Below are 15455 nucleotides of genomic sequence, written 5' to 3'. Positions count from 1 at the left end.
GGATGAGTATTTCTTCTTTATATCTTTGTTTGCTGGACTTCCATGTAGTTTGATTTTTGGAATTTCTGGTTGTTTTTAGCTTTGAGGTAGTTGTATTCCTTCTTAGTTGTGGAGGGAGATGCAGGGTGTCTATCTACGCCTCCATCTTGGCCAGAAGTCTCCCAGGACTGAAATTTTTACTCTCATGTTTCCTCTGAAGGGAAATACAGTAGTCCCTCATTATATCACAGTTCACTTATCGTGGCCTCCCTGTATCACGGGATTTTTAAAAATATCATATTTAATCATTTATCGTGGATTTTTCGCTATATTGTGGGATTTTGTGATGCTGTATACATATGTTGTTAAAGTTACATAGATTTAAGAGTGTAGAATAAATGTAAGGTTCCTACTTCGTGGCGGGTGGGGTCTGGAATGTAACACCCGCAATAAGTGAGGGAATACTGTAAAAAGTCAGAAAAGACAAAGAGCATGGAACCAGCAGTGGACATAATTTGCTATTCTGACCCTGCTTGTCCTGGTGTGGCCCGGGACACTGTGGGTCTCTGCCATGGGCATGTACTGGCTAACGTAAGGAAGAATGTTCCAAAGGTGGGGCTTCTGTTGTTTTGTTTTGCTCTTACTCTTCTTTTGTATACTGTCCTTCTTTTCAGGCTATTCTTCAACTCAGGAAAAGATTAGGGAAGTTTTATGATGCTAGGCAATGGCGTATCTTCTAAGTAATCTATAAAAGACATCTTTTTCAAAACTGACAGAACCCTTTTCTCAAAGGGTTTAACCTGCCCAGCACTGATGAGCTTCCTAGTCCCTCTCTTGAGGTGGAGAAGAGTCCAGAGGTTTTAATATTCCCCAATGCAAGAGCAAAACTGCACCAGGTTTTGGATTCAGCCTAGGTTCCAATCCTAAGCCTGAGGCCCACTAGCTGGACAACCTTGGACTAATTTCTTAACCTCTCTGAATCTCAGTTTCTTCACAGTAATCATACCCACCTCGTAGAGATGTGAGAATTAAATGAGAGAATCCAAATGCCCCATATGTCTAGCACACAGTAAACATTCAATATGTGCTGTGGCTGCTAATATGAATTGTTTATAGTATTATTAAAAGGGCAAGTGGTTATTTCAGCCATGTTGGAAGCTGATTACCAAAAGAAAATTTTGATTGTATTCTTTGTACGTTTCATATTGCAGGAATAAAAACCATCATGAACTCAATAAAGGAGATAGAATTGTTAGACATTTGGGCAACAGAGTCCTCTTGACCAATCATCAACCACCAACCTTGGCAAGTTACTTATTTCTGAGAATCTGTTCTCTTCTTTTCCAACTAGACAATCATACCTTCTTCTCAGACCTCACAGAGCTGTTGAGAAGAGACACCAGATGGCATGTGTAAAAGTGGTTTGTAAAAGGTTTCAGGCGCTATGCAGAGTGAAAGGAATTGTTGTGGGGACGTGGGAAGCTGAGCTTCTGTGAGTGTATTTGATTTGAGTTTGAACTTGAAGGCAGGTATGAGAAACACCATTCCTGCTCATTTTTATAATCCTAGGACACTCCATAGATATTCAAAATGTTGATTTGTTTTGTTAAGAAACTAGCTGAAAATCTTAAACCTCTCCCTTTTGTCTTTCTTTCTTCCCTTCTTCAGAGTTTGATTTTTCTTCCCATATTTTTTTATTTTGCTGTTGCAGCTACTATTGGTTTCACCTATTGTGAAAGGAATCCTCTTAGGTAAGAATCCATCAGCCTGGAACAATGGAAGCAACCACCACTTTTCTGCACTTGGATGTTAACATGGGGATTGCTTTCTGCTGCAGACATCCTCCCTGCATTGGAAGGGGGACTGCAGAAGTGGAGCAGGATACAGATGTCTGACAAACCCTTCAACAGATTCCACTGCACTTGGAATCAAGTTCAGAGTCTTCAAGGTGCCTTTGAGGCTTACCTGGACCAGTTCCTGCCCACTTCTCTAGCCCAGTCTCTAGCCTCTTTGCCCCGAGCTTACTCCTCTGGTGATGTCTTCTCAGTTCCTTGAATAACACCCTCTTTCTTAAATCTGAGCACTGTTCTTCATCACCACAGGTGTCATAGCTCCAACCTCCTCACCATTGTGACTCCGCTCTCTAGATTTGCTTTAGTTTGTCTTGTTGACAGCTGGGTGGATTCTGTTTACCTGAACAAAGTTTCTCCTTTTCTTGCATTCTGGATTGGGATTCCTGTTGGTATTACATTGGTGGCAGCGACCTTTTGTTGACACTACTAAAGTGTGCAAGTAATGGATTATATGGGAAAAGTGTGTTTGTTTTGGTTTGTAAGAAACTGCCAAATTGTCTTTCAAAATGACTGCATTATTTTCCTCTCTTTTTAAGGCACGGCCTGGACAGCTATGCTAAGACACAACATATGATCAAGGTGTGCATGATCATATTCTAGGGCAACACAGGACAAATTTCTATGTTTCATGCTCAATTAATCAAATATGTGTTGTTAGTGTGTCTATAAACTAGAGCAATTATACTGTATTCAACTCATTTATTGCTATGAGGGCTGTTGAAAGCCAAAGAAGTGCCACTATATCTTTGATATCTGTGTGCTTGTAACAAGGGAAGAAGCTTGGCTGTTCCTACTCCCAGCTGTGTCCGCCTCTTCCCTGTCACTCTCCAGCTGACTAGCTGGTCATTTCTTTTCATCCACTGGTGATTTGCCTGTTGACTCATGGGGTTTTTTTGTTTGTTTTGTTTCGTTTGTTTGTTTTTTATCTCACCTCCATAATATCCGCCCCCTGACTTCTCAGGCCTATGAGATTCTCATTTCCAACAAGCTTTCCCTCACCTCCCTCCAGCACCCCACTCCTGCAATCACCATCGGAGCCCTTACATCAGTAGAATCTGCACCCCTCAGAAATCTCAGTTTCAAACAAGTCACTCTCTAAAGTACCACCATCTTTTTCTTTCACATTCACTCACCACAATTCTTTGAATTCAATCCGTCTAATCCGTTGGTCCCACATCTTTCTCCTGGTCTATCAGCCCCCTTCCGTTTTCTCATTACTCCTCATTTAACATAAATCAATCTTCCCATCATGCCCTTGAACTTCCTTCTGGTATTTACTCCTGGCTGGCAAACTCCAGTCCTCACTAAAGTTCACTTTGCCTTCTCTGTGCCTGTCCTAAGAAGCTCCAAGTTCCTCATTAACAACCACCCAGCGAAGCTGGCTGGCTTCATTTAAGGCCTCAATCTTAAACTACAGGGACACTTGCTCTCCTGCCATACCTGTCATGCTTGCCTAGGTAATGTTCCAATTTCCTTAAATGACGTTTCATGCCTTCTTCTGTTCGCACGCATCCCACACTCTCTCCCCCTGAATTCTGGCTAATGAAGGAGCCTCAAACTTCCTAAGAATATAGCAGCCAGAAAGAAACTCCCTTGTCTTCTCACACCAATCTAGAAGCACTTCTGAATGAGCACCTGGCTTTTGCTTCCTTTCTACTGTGGAGGAGAAAGCCTCTCTTTCCTAACAATAATATTCCTTCTCTGGATGAGCTCACCTCTCAGGGAGTTTGTTCCTTTAATTATCATCTTCTGCATCATCACATCGTACCCCAGATCCTGAAGGCACCACACCATGGGTTTACTTCTCTTCGTAGCTGCACAGCCTGTGGGGCCTCAAACTTTGCCTTTTTAACAACTGCAGGTCTGGACCACTGGTACCTTTCCTAGTCTGCAAACCTGGGTGTCCCTTCCTGAGCACAGCTTCCCTGGGAGGAAAATCTGGGATCTCGGGCATGGCTGTGCACTTGGGGCCTGAAGTCTGAGCTGGACCAGACACGTGCTGGTCTCTGGGTGACAGGGTGAGCAGCTCCTGTTGCAGCTGCTCCTGAGCCAGCTGCCGAGGGACCCACTCCTTTTGGCAATGCGTGCACCCCACGTTCCTTTTCTGTTCCCATATTTTTCTCTGCTCCCTGCCCAGGCTTGCTTAATTATCTCCATTAGCTCCCTTCCCACTGGCATCCTTCCTAGCCCAGGCAGCTTGAGCAGGAAAGGGGGCGGCCAGAGGACATCCCTCTGCACTGCACATCTTGCCGCAAAGCAGGGGCAGCGCAGGGGACGAGAGTGCAGCTTACAAGAGTCCAAGATGTCTGAGAATTAATCCTTTGCCAGCTGCTGCGAGACAGGTGATACGGCCTTGGGCCCAGGCTGGCAGAGGGCGAGATGTGTGTGCACCGGTCTGGTTACCCCGGGCCTCCCTGGGTGGCACCCGCTCTGTCAGCTGTGCTCATCGTCGTCACCACCATGGTGGACGTTCTGGGCACCCTGCTGGTCATCTTTTCATCTGGCTCAGGAACCCCACGCTCCGGAACTAAGCAGTGAGCTCCACGCCTGCTTCTGGGCGCAGGCAGTCCTCTAGCATCTGGTCTTGACCCCGGCCCAGCAATCTGCAGCCTTGTCCCTCTTCAGTCCCGGGTTCCCTGTTTGTTTCCCTTTGTTCCCAAGCTTGGTCTTGAACTCAAAAGTTAGGGTGAGTTGCTGACATCCCCCATGACATGCGTCTCTGAAACCCATTTCTTGCAGTCACTGAGGGCGCACTTGGCACTTCACTGCCAGCATGAATTGGGGAAAGTTCTTCTTGCGCGTTTGGGGACGGGGCGGGGGTGGGGTGGGGGTGGGAGGCGTAGGGCGTGAAAGCTGTGGGAACCCACAAGGCTATCCTTGGAGTTCCAATTTATGCAGGTCTCTCTCTGGCCACAGGAGCCTCAGGATCTTTAATAGTTCTCCTTCTCTCCTCAGGCACCTTGGCTTTATCAGTAGGTGCTTAGAAAATGTTTGCCGAGACAATGAATGAATTTATAGAATCACCCTGGTGGGTTTTGTGTCAGGAAGTTGTCCCCAGGTCGTTTGAAGACCCTCTTACAACCAGGAGAGTACAGGTGCAGAAATCTGCAGGCTCTGGTTGGATTGAGCTAGACCGACTTGAGATGATAGCGTGTGTTTCTCCTGAGGACGGGGCATTCGTGGGATTAACCGAGGATTAAAACAATGATTTGGCTAAATAGTGCTGCAATCCTGAAAACATTTTTTCCCTTTCAGCCCACGCTCATTTCTGTTTTCCGATACTCAGGTCTGCAAGGGAACACAACTGAGGGAGGGAGCAGATACTCTAGCCCTGGAAGGTCATTGGAGTGTGCTGACCGTTTCCACTTGGGAAGAAGCTCAATGACCTATTTGTCAATTTGTAATTTCCCAGTTTGGGCCTTAGAGGCAACTTATATAATGGCAATAAAAAGGAAAAGATAATAGCAGAAAGCCAAGTGTATAGCCTAAAAATGATTTTCTAAGGAGCTAGACCATTCAGAATAGTCATCTTTAGTAGATGGTTATATGTTTATATTTCATGTGACTCTGTGACTCTAGGATTTTTATCTAAAGAACAATATCCCCCCACTCCAAAGTGAGCATCTATCCATAATATGGAACACAACATTATTAAGAAGAAGTAAGCTAACTTAGATTCATTTCAGTAGTAGTGGCTAGTATTATCTGGAATATTTTCAAGATATTATTGTGTCCTTTGAGTAAAAGCTTGTGTATTAGGAAAGAGCAGGTTAGGATTAAAAAGCCATATTTAATATCGTCGATCATATCATCTATTTGCAGTAGCCACACCTTCATTTCCTGCACAGAGCGGCATGGGGATTCTGATACTGGCCACTTCTCTCCCTGACTAATTGAGTCTTCAGAAAAGGGCTGGTGGGCTGGGGCCCCCTGCACAGTAATATGGGCTGCCGACCATAAGAGAGGTGGCTGAGGGCAGTGTGTGCTTCCTTTTGCTGGAGGCAGACAAGCATCTCTTCTGCACTGCTGGCCTTTTCTTCACTCCCAGCCAGGTTCACAGAAGCCTTATTGGTTTGAGCGCATGGTAGGAGCAGGTAATGTGCAAATTAAATTGCTGGCACATCCTCTGTTCTAGACTTCCTACCTCCTATTGAATCTGTTACAGCTTAGCACCAGAGAAAAAAATAAAGCACACTATATCTAAATGACATTGTTTCCTGACACACTGTTGACCATCCTAGTCATGCAATTTTACCAGCTTTTATTTGACCCTTGGTTTTATTAATGATAGTAATGAAAAATAATAGTATCGACTTTAAATAATGTTGGCAGAAGGAGATTTCAAACAGTGCTTAAAAACTTAATTTTGTACAGTTAGCACTCATTCCACCATTAATCAGGTTCTCTTACTAAAGTGTTTGGATTTTCTTTAAGAAACACTTACCTCAGACCTTTCTGGAGTCAATTATGGTTCCTTAATTCATTGGTATTAAGAAGACAGGAGAGACAACGAGAACAAGTATTTCTAATAACCAAGGGACACAATCATATTAAGGTCATAGCACCTGTCTGTAGACGTCAGTGTTCTTTACTTGACTATTACAAACCCAGTTTCTCTGTGGGGAAGATCCTTGTCATTCATAACAGGATGTTCCTGATGGCAGAGTAAGTGGCCAGGGTATTTTTTGTTTTGGGGGGGACTACCTGGTGTGCCACTTCTGTTGCTGCATGTGTTCGGTTGACTTTTTCAAAGATGGCTTTTTTCCCTTTAGCCAACTCTCACACACACACACACACACACACACACGCACAAACACACAGGGTTTCCTGTGTTTAAAAGAAAAAAGAATCTTTTCTTGACTTTATGTCTCCTTCTAACTTCCTTCCCTTCTTGGCCGGACACCTTACTACAACAGTTTATATCATTGACCACCTCACTGCTTTTCAGGTCCTCCTCAGTCCTCTGGGTTCTCGCCTCCTCAAACATGCCCCTCTGTCCTCTGTGTGAAACTGAGGGCCACCCTTTCCTTGGGGCCTTTCATTCCCTTGGTTTACCTGCTGCTAGTTTGCTTATTTATTTTTTTAATCCTCACCCAAGAATATGTCCATTGATTTTAGAGAGAGAGGACAAGGAGGACGAGAGAGAGAAAGAGAGAGAGAGAGAGAGAGAGAGAGAGAGGGAGAGATGTGAGAGAAAAATATCAATCAGTTGCCTCCCATACATGCCCTGATGGGGGATCGAACCCACAACTATTTGGTGCACAGGGCAATGCTCCAACCAACTTAGCCACCTGATCAGGGCAACCTGGTGCTAGTTTTTGAATGTCCTTCCTCTCTTGATACCCTAGACACCTGATCCCTCGGAGTTATTCTTGATTCTTTCACCCCCAGATCCTCATGATTTTTGCCTTAGAGTATTTCTCAAATTTCCCCTTTTTCGTCTTCTCTACTCTTACTGTAATTTACACTTTTGTCTCCTGAGCAAACTGTATCCACAGTCCCCAGATGGCTCTCCCTCCTCTCTCCTCCAGTGGCTGCTCCCACTGCCACCGTCACCCCTGCCTTCAGTGCCTGCCCTCATTCATAGACCAAGGCCCAACTCCAGAGCAGTGAGTTGCTGCCACTCCCACTTGACTATGCTTTCTGACTCCCTCCCTCCATCTTGGAACATTCTCTGCCCTTTTCTGCTAGTGAATATCTCCTTCAAACTCCTTCCTCAAGTCCCCTAAGGGGTTGTTGATGTTTCTAATATTAATACTATGGAAAACACAATTACTCTCTCCCTCCTCCGGCTTCCACATGCCCTCCCATGACGGCTGCAACCTCACTGTTTTGTTGTTAGTTTTTTTCTCTCCCCACTGGACTGTGAACTCACTGAAAGCACAGACTTTAATTCCGTTTCTGTCCACTGAGCCAGGTACATAGTAAACACTGAATGCAGGTATGTCGAAATGAAAATGGACAAAATATCAGGAAAGCAGTGAGCCCAAAGCAATTAATTTTGCTTCATGAAGTGGGATAGATCTGTTACAGTACTCAGCACTGCTCATGAAGTTAGCACGGTTGTCATGGAACTGGATTGCTTTTAGCACTAAAAGCCCAAGGTACACCTCATTGTAACTCTTGAAAGCTGACTGGCACCATCTGCACAAAAGTGTGCCTGGTCCCTGATTGCTGCTGTGTGGCCAGCAGACTCCCGCCACACCATGGCTCCCTAAAACTGTGTCCCAGTGACCCCCTGAAGGAGTTGGCCCCTTTAAGCTGCCCATAAAATGTGAGCCTGCTGCCATTCCCTGCACCACCTGGATAGCTACACAGAAGAAAGCTGAGAGAAATGTGTCCTTACTGTAACATCAAGATAATCTCCATTAGCAGAGGAGAAAGTGCAACAGCATCAGTTATTCCTGGTCCATAGACACAGCAACTCTAACTTCCCAGGTTACAGCCAGGAAACATAGTCTGACATTGGATTCTTTTTTATTTTTATTTTTTAAATAATTTATTGATTGATTGATTTGAGAGAAAGAAATACCAATTTGTTGCTCACTTATTTATGCATTCGTTGATTGTCTTTCATATGTCCTGACTGGGAATCTAACCTGCAGCTTTGATGGACAAGGACAACGCTCTAACCTACTGAGCTAACCAGCCAGGGCCTGACAATGGATTCTTAATGCTACAACTGGGTTAAAGAGGCAGTCGGGAAGGTGTTGTTAGTGAGTGGACACATAGCATTTCTAGGACATTTTGGTGATTTGTAAGGAGGAAAGATATAAAAAATTTAATAATGGAGCGCTGACTGGTATGACTCAGTTGGTTGGGCATCATGCTGCAAAGTGAAAGTTCGCCAATTTGACTCCCGGTCAAGACACATGCCTGGGTTGCAGGTTCGGTCCCTGGGTGGAGCGTGAGTTCAATCAATTGATGTTTCTCTCCCTCTCTTTCTCTTTCCCTTCCCATGTCTTTAAAAAATAAATAAATAACTTTTTAAAAAAATTTTTTTTATGACAATGGAATTACCCAGGAAGACGTGGCAGACTTAGTTCCTGGACACACAGGTCCTTGTCCACTCCATTCATTCTGTCCCGCAGATGCCCAGTGATGCCATCTCTCCTTTGGAACAGGTGACTGTGCTGCAACCTTCCTGATGGGAATGTGCTGCCTGGTAGTGTCTTGCATCCTCAGTTAAATTAGAGCAGAGCCCAGCAAGTGGTCCCTTTTTCCTTGCCCTTCTCCTCCCACTTGTTGATTGAGGAGGTAAGTGGTAAACAAATAAATAGGTTGGACGTAGACAAAGGCTCTTGAGAGGCTGGAGGAAATATTTAATAGACCCATAGTCTCTGTCCTCCAGGTGTTACAGGGGAAGGAGGGGCCTGCCTCATCCAGACTTCATCCTGCTGCTGACCACTCTTGGAGATGCCACTGGGTGACAGGAGTCTTTTGACCTGCTGAGCTTGTAGGGTTTGTGGTGCTTGATAGCAGTAGAAGACCAAACTGGGCTACCTTGGAGTACCTCCGTGATGTCACCTGAGCTTTCTGACCTCGCATTTCAGTTCTGAAGACCTTATTAGCTCTTCACTGAGCAAAAATGAACACACTTTAAATCTCATAATTACATCTTTAGCCAAATAATTATGAAAGCTCATAATCCTCTTTAATTCTTGCATGTAGCTCTCAGTAGCCCAGGGATGTAAGAGTTGCATGTTTGACTGTCTTTTTTTTTTCTCCAGAAAGTTAGCTTCTGTGTTTAGCATGATATATTGCAAAACTCAAAAGATACTGATGCTGCTTTTAGGCCTTACCATTTTAAATATCTATTGCTGAAAGAGTAAAAGGTAGGGAACTGGGAAGTAAAGTCCAAAGCCTCAGTTCTTAAGGTAAAGTCCAAAGTCTTGGTTCTTGCGAAGTTCATACTCTAGGGGCAACATCTTACCTTCATCATCATCCTCAACTCACCACTACCTTTCAGCTTCTCTCACCAGCATCCTAGTCCAACACTCTGAACCTCTTTCTTATTCTTCCTATGCAACTAATAATAATATAAAAACAATCATAAATAATAGCTAACATTACTATGTGCTTCTGACATGCCAGATACAAGTTTCTCTCATTTAAAAGAAAGAAGGAGAAAAACATAACAAAAACCCTGAACAATTCCCTATTGAAGGACATACCTTCTAAGTCCACTCATTGCCCTCCTTCTCTTGAAGGCAGAACTGATTGAGAGAGCAACCTACAGCACAAAGTTTATTCTTCAACATTCAGCAGAATCTACCTTTGCTCATATCACTGTTGATCTCCTAACTGTGAAGCTAAATGGGCATTTTTCTGTTATTTCTCACTATCGGACTTTACCAAGAAGCTCTACAGTATTGCCCTTAATACATTTAACTTTTTTTTGCTGGTATCCTTCTGTTTCTCTTCTTGTTCATCCTCACTTTTTCTCTGTGTAGTTATAAACAATTTACATAATCCGAGTGTTGGGTTTTTGATCTATAAAATGGAAATTACATTATTAACATTAAAGGACTCTGGTGAGAAGCATTTGAGTCATTTTATGTAAATGCACATTATGAAGTTTAAGATGCTGTACCAATTGTTGTTTTGTTATTATTAAGTATAACTAAGGTAATAAAATGCTACCATAAGAGTCTTCAAGTGATCTCTTTTGATGATTATGGCAGCATGTCTTATAATGAAAATAATTATTTTTTAAATTAATGTTTATGTTCTTAAATATATTTTCTTCTTTTAAGCATTTGAGATATTCCCGATCTTATTTTTGTTTACACTATTAGCTTGCTTAGCAATTCTTTTCTTCTTTAATTAAAGTGAAGTTAGATTTCAACTCAGCCCTTATAAGATTCATCCACACACTCTAGGATTTTTTAAATTATATTTTACTGATTATGCTATTACAATTGTCCCAATTTTTCTCCCTTTTCCCCCTCCATCCAACACCCCCAATTCACTCAGGCAATCCCCACATTATTGTTCATGTCCATGGATCATACATATAAATCCTTTGGCTACTCAGTTTTCTATACTGTACCTTACATCCCCCAGCTATTCTGTAACTACCTATTTTTACTTCTTAACCCCCTCAACTCTTCACCCTTTCGTCCCCCCACCCCTCGTCTGGCAACCATCAGAACACTTTCCATATCCATAATTCTGTCTCTGTTCTTCTTGTTTGCTTAGTTTGTTTTTTAGATTCAGTTGTTCATAGATATGTATTTATTGCCATTTTATTGTTCATACTTTTTATCTTTTTTTTTCTTGAGTAAGTCCCTTTAACATTCATATAATAATGGTTTGGTGATGATGAATTCCTTTAGATTTTCCCTGTCTGGGAAACTCTTGCTCCCAAGATATTCCTTCTGAATATTTATCCACCATTCGTGTATGTGGGACCAGCCCATTCCACATCTCTACCCCTCCTACCAGTCTACATGGATGTGGTTTCTTTAATACCATTGTTGTCTGACTTCCATTCAACTCAAGTTCTGACTGTCTGAGTGATGGTTGTTCTCTAATTTAGTTGTAATTTTGATGTGGTTGTGAGAGGAGGTGAGCCATGTTTACCTATGCTGCCATCTTGACCAAAAGTCTAGGATTATCACAAATAATGTGACTTTGGAGGAAAATAATCCATCCCCTAAAGAATTTAAGAATTGAATTAGGAGCTTACATTAGTATGAAAGATATTGTTTTCATATTTGTAAGGAAATCAAGTTTTTAATAATGATCTATTCACAATGATTTCAAATGCTCATCCCTGGAAAGTAATAAAAATATCTCACATTCATTTGGAGATTGTTATAATTTTTTATGCCTTCGTCTATACAAGATCTTATTTGAGAGATCCTATTTCTGGGATGAAGGCAGCCTCTTGCACGGTCTTATTGATTTTGTCCAGCTTTTTGAATTGTTCTGCCTAAGTAGCCCCAAACCCTAACACTATCCCCAGGCACATATCACTGTTCCCTCCATCTCATGGTGGCTTTTCTCTCAGCTCTCACCACACTGAAGGGCCATTGTTGCTGTGTCTGCTCTCCCAGCAGCGCTGTGGAATCTCAATGGCAGGGGCCACGTCTTTCATCCATCCCTGTGCCCTACCCAAGCAAGGTAGGGGATCAATAAGTGCATTACATGCTTGAATAGGTGGAATATAGAAAAAAACCCTCGAGACACAGGAAGTTTAATTCTGCTAGAAATAATAGGCCATTTGTTGACTTTGCTATCAAAATCCTCACTTCACCATGTTTCTATTTAAGTGTCTCCTCTATGGGACCATGGGCTTTGTAAGAGGAGGGAGTGTGTCTGTCTAACTCACCACTTTCTCTGAGCCCCAGCATAGGCAGAACCAGTACCTAGTAGATACTCAAGCAATTTTTGTTGAGTAAATTACTCAGTAACTGTGTATTTCTACATTGCCTATTTTATCTCGGTGACAAGGGACAATTTAAATCCACAAACTCTCCTCCTAGGCATGCAGGGTAGCCGCAGGGAAGAAAGCAAGGAATTGGAGGTAGCATTGTCTTCCAGAGTTCTCCCATCTGATGAAGATTAGGTAGCTCAACACTCACTGGCTCTTTTCCAGATTACTAGGTTCCCATTAAGAAATAGATTTCCCAGAAAGAAGGCAAGACAAGGTGAGGTGGGAGGGCATCATGACAGTTGGTATGTGAAGGGCTGCGATTTGTGTATGAATATGGAAGAGAATTACATTTAGTGACCAAAACCCTATTGTCTGTCTCTATTATGAAAGATAATTACATTTAGTGACCAAACTCTGTTGTCTGTCTCTACTAAAACGCCCTATCTGTTGGAGGAAAATGGGAATAAGACACACCAGGACTTGGATATGAATATTCATTAGAAGCCTATGCCTTAGGCAATGAGCAGTGCTGTGTACATCCTAGTTGATTTCTCACCTGTCTGGGGAAGAAATGGATAAAGAACTGGATCTTCCCTTGACTATCACTGTCTGCAGATGGGAGACAAAAGGGGAATTTTATCCACCTAATTTTGAATGGTGTCAAGAAAGCCAGAAGATAGTATGACAACTGGGCCGATGACTCTACAGCAGGAACTGGTTGATTTCAGCCTTTCAAGAACAGCCAGAGTAACAGGGGAGAGTGATTGAATCACTTTCCACGTGGAGCTGAATGTATTCTCCCACTGTTTACCAGCTGTTTGCCAGCCTCTGGGTTATTATCAGGGGATGAACCACATTACCATGGCTTTCCTGGGGAAACAGCTGGACAAGCTGTCAAGATGGTTGTGTGATTTTCTGAGGTTCTTTATGGAGGCCTGAGCTTGGTGATAGTACAGAATGTTCTAATCAGAGGAGGGCAGCCATTCAGGAAGCCAGGGAATGTGCAGGCAAAGAAGGGAGGCCTGTAGAGACTGTGAGATAGGAGCAGCCCCAGCTCCCCTGCCCCAGCTTTCTACAGGACTGGACTCTAAGCCCCCATGCAGCATGCCTGCCCACATGGCAATGTGGCTGCAGTCAAGCCTCACACGGCAGACAGGAGAACTCCAGTACTCGCAGTTCCCACTCTCAGAACTTTTCTTCTGTCCCTCTTTGTGCTATTCTTTATATTTTAGATCTATTTTAAATGTGCCCCCCAAATTAAAAAATTTAAATTGTCAATTATTTATTCAATCAATGGAAGAATCAAGTTGTATCAATATTATGGAATATTTTTCCACCATTAAAAACGATGTTGAAGATTAATAGTTACTAGTATTTTTAAAAGTCTCCTGTCAAGTGAATAAAAAGCTCACAACAAATCAGCAGGGCTGACATAATCATGTTTTCAGAAAATATATGTATAATTCCACAAGAAAGTCCACCAGTGGATCGTCTCTGGGTCATAGTAAATGGATATTTTTTCCTTCTTTTTACTTGTCTGCATTTTCTAATTTTCTTTACTAAAAATGCACTGACTTTGATATAAGAAAAAAATGTTACTGTTGATATAAAAGATGGATATGTGGACTTATTTTGGTATTACATACTTGTATAAAATTGACTGCTACCCTGACAAGAAAAATCTGGGTAACCTCTTTCATGCAGAGGAGTGAAGCGTAGAGATGAAGTGAATCTTGGTGAGGTTGGAAATAAATATCAACAGTTTCCTCAACAATTTAACATACATGTGAATCCTAAGCAATCAATGAGTAGAATTTCTTCTCCATAATTAATCCATAGAGTCCAGTCCAATAGTGACCCTTCAGTCCTTCCTGTGCCCTTGCCCCAAATGCCGCCATGTCTCCAAGGTCTCCTTCTGGGAGTCCCTATTGCGGTTGCTCTCTCACACTCTCTGTAGCTACTCCCAGAAGGTCCTCATTCTGTTGTCCCCTCTCTTTGACCACTGTAACTCCTGATCTTGCCCAATGCCAGTGTCAGTACCTCTGGCCTTCACTGCTATTACTGCCTTCTCCCAAAGATCATAGGGCTATCTTACCCTTTTTCACAGCTATTTCCAGCCTGTTAGCCTAGGAGCCAAGACAAAGATTGTGAATCACAACCTTCCAGTCCTCATGCAGAGACACATCCTGGGAGGGTGAGAACAAAGATACCTGGACCTTATGACAGTGTCCCTCACTTTACCAGCTCCTTGGGGAACTTGCCTTTTAATTCTAGATTGTGGCCTAAGGTTCCTGTCCCTGAGGGCACATGCAGGTTCCTTGAGGTCAATAGCCCCGATCTCATGTGTGTAGTGAGGGCTTTAGAGTTGTCAAAATGCCTTCACATACATGTTCGCATTTGATTGTTGCAAGTCCTGTGAGTTCAGGCATTCCCATTTGAAAGACGAGGCACTGGGCTCAACAAGTAAGTGACAGAGCTGGGCCTCTGCTGGTAGATGGGCTTTCCAGATGGACCTGGCTTTGCCTTTTATTAACAACATGGCACTGAGCAAGTTATTTAATTTTCCTGAGTCTCGCATTTTCGTATTAGTAAAGTGAAAATAAAAGTATTTAGCTACTTGGGTTGTAGTGAAGATTAAGTACTATAGTAGAAAATAGTAGGTGCTCGATAAATTTTAGGTTTTTCTTTTTTTTTTTCCCTTCTTAGTCCAGAGTTCTTCTGACTACACTATATAGTTTCTCTTAAGAGAAACATTACAACCCCTTCAAGCCTAGGCAGTAACACTCATTTTTTTATGAGATAGGTTAATGACAGAAAAGTTCGTAGTTGTGAAATGCAGTCGCAGTTTGAGTTCCCACGAAGGGGTCCTGAATTCTAGTGTGAACATATGCTGCTTGATCCAGGAAGTCACTAAGACAGCTGTGTGGACAATTTGTCAGCCAAGCAGCCAACCTGTGAGATGTCACGAGAAGAGGCAAGGCTGACTTTGAAGCAGGTTCAGGCTTGTCCTGTATCAGGCAACACTGAAGGTGAGCAGGAATCGAACAGTTTTTCTATCTGTTCAAGACCTGCTAACACCACCATTAAATCACTGTGCATTTGCATAGGTTATTTCTCAAGGAATTCAGAGAGACCACCTGCTCTGCACTTGCAAGTTCTAGGGGCTGAATGAAGAAGCCTTCAAGCTGTGTTGGCTGTGGAATGAGCAGGTGGACCTGGAGTGCCTTGCAAGTTGACAGATC

Source organism: Furipterus horrens, unplaced genomic scaffold (genome assembly GCF_987537825.1).
Source record: "Furipterus horrens unplaced genomic scaffold, mFurHor1.1.pri manual_scaffold_2, whole genome shotgun sequence".
NCBI lineage: Eukaryota > Metazoa > Chordata > Mammalia > Chiroptera > Furipteridae > Furipterus > Furipterus horrens.
This window is presented reverse-complemented; position numbering follows the sequence as displayed.